General features: G+C 36.0%; 1 long non-coding RNA gene across 1 annotated transcript in view; it reads left to right on the plus strand.

Moving 5' to 3' along the window:
- The window catches only part of LOC108526922 (uncharacterized), a 4461-nt gene extending 2726 nt beyond the window's left edge, over positions 1–1735 (plus strand). The window contains exon 2 of the long non-coding RNA XR_001884639.1: positions 1485–1735. This is a non-coding gene — a long non-coding RNA (uncharacterized LOC108526922). The remainder of the gene's footprint in view (positions 1–1484) is intronic.
- The last annotated feature ends 234 nt before the right edge of the window (positions 1736–1969 follow it).

The following is a 1969-nucleotide window of genomic DNA, read 5'->3' on the forward strand; positions in this document are numbered from 1 at the left end:
AAAAAAAAAAAAAAAAAAAAAAAAAAAAAAAAAAAAGAGGTTAAATAGAAAAGACAAGCAGCTGAGAGAACACCACTGAGAATTCTTTAAAGAAAGCAACCAGCTCAGCAGGGGCACCTATATTTAGCCAATGAGTCAAACACATTTTCTTACCTAGGAAGCCAGTGGGCTGAACCAATAGGTTGTAGTTTCCGTTGAAAGGAGACAGAAAAAAATGTGGTGAAGGAAAAGAAAGAACTCTGAGAACAATAGGATTCTTGAAAGGAGGAAATGATAGAAATAGGCAATGCCAAAGTCAAGTCAGAGAAAGAAAACTGGGGTGGGGTGAAGCCAGGGAGGAGACAAAGGAAACCTGAAAATAAGAAACATAAGTTCTAGAAAAGAAAAAGAGGAACATACTTCTCTAGTTCTTTCTTTATATTTGATAAACTTTGAAATTGTGCCGACTTTCATTAAAAACCATTATGTACAATATGTGAATCTTTCAGTCCCAGGAAAGTATGACTCTCTTGCTACTGAAACTGGGCCACACCAAATAGAATATCTTACTTCTACATATATTCAGTATTAATAATTGCACAAGTTTATTGCCTTTAACAGAAGAAATAGACAAGTTTCTGCAAGGTCTCAGAAAAGCCAGGGGGCTCCACTTCTGTGAAAGAGAATTGTTTTGGGGGAGTGGGTCAGCCCTATCCCCGGAGAGACACTTGTCAGCTACAGGGCAGCACTCAGATATTGCAGGAGAGGCCCTTTGCTCTCTCAGACCAGGTGATAAAAATGCAGTTTGATGGCCCTGAGAACAGACATATGCTGTACATTTAAAACTTTGTTTTATATTCTCTGCAGGATATTTGATGCCACAGAGTCCTATTTAGTTGAAATAATTTGACTCTTTCTTCCACACCTTAGCCAACAACATTTAGCTTATCTCGATTTGTTGCCTTCATTTTCTAATTTAATATAAAGACATAAATAAATAAGTTTTCACTAAAAAATGTCACATTTGGCAAATTCTGTTTCCTAATTCTCCCTTGATAGTATGGTTTAAAATGTGAAGGAAAAAAATTATTTCACCTGATTTACAGTTGTTCTTAATAGTATGTGTTTTGGCTGAAAAGGAAAGCACTCACATGTATAACTCACCTTTGAAATTTCCATAGAAAGATACTCTTCCTTGTAGAAATCTGGATCATGCAATGACACCACTAGAAAATTTAAATGTGCAGAAGGATATCCAGACAGATACTGAACTTTTATTTAGTTTCCTTCTTATGGTCTATAGGACATTCTTATAGGAAAATATTTGCCTCATTTTAAGGATCTGATAAAGTATGTTTCCAAGGATTGAGGTTTAAGAGGGACTATGGGGCTTTTTGTATCTCTCTGCTCAAAAATCAAGCTAAATTGTATGTCTTCCCAAAGGGAAATGTGAAAAAAAATACGTTTTCCTTAAAGCTACCTCTGTATTTTCTCTCCGTTGGCAGTTATGGTTCTAAGGATTGGATCGAACCAGCTCACCTGCTCCACCTTGCTCATTTCTCTCAGCAAATCCAATGACTCAGAAGGAACCCTTCACCAACTGCCCATTCATGCCAACCCACAGAGCTACCTCCAAGCTTGCTCCACCCACCTTCTGTCACCACCGTCCCTTTTCTTGTCTCAGAAGTCATCATGAAAATGTAAATGTTGCCACAATTTGTTGGAAAAATAACAAAATTACAGTATACGAAAGAGTGTCTTGAAAATTGAATTGGAAATTTCTCTGATTTTTGCCTTAACACTATAGAATTGTATTTCTAGAATTTTACCTTGTTTTCTCAATTTTTTCCCACCAGATGATAGAGAAATTAGCTATCTTATGACTTCAGGACATCTCTTGATTTTCTAAAATGAACCCTAAACTTAATACATCCAAAAGGGAATGCAAGCTCTCTATCTGAAATAAAGTAAAACTTTAAATAAGTAAATA

This window comes from Rhinopithecus bieti, unplaced genomic scaffold, assembly GCF_001698545.2.
Source record: "Rhinopithecus bieti isolate Rb0 unplaced genomic scaffold, ASM169854v2 scaffold_4541, whole genome shotgun sequence".
Taxonomy (NCBI): Eukaryota; Metazoa; Chordata; class Mammalia; order Primates; family Cercopithecidae; genus Rhinopithecus; species Rhinopithecus bieti.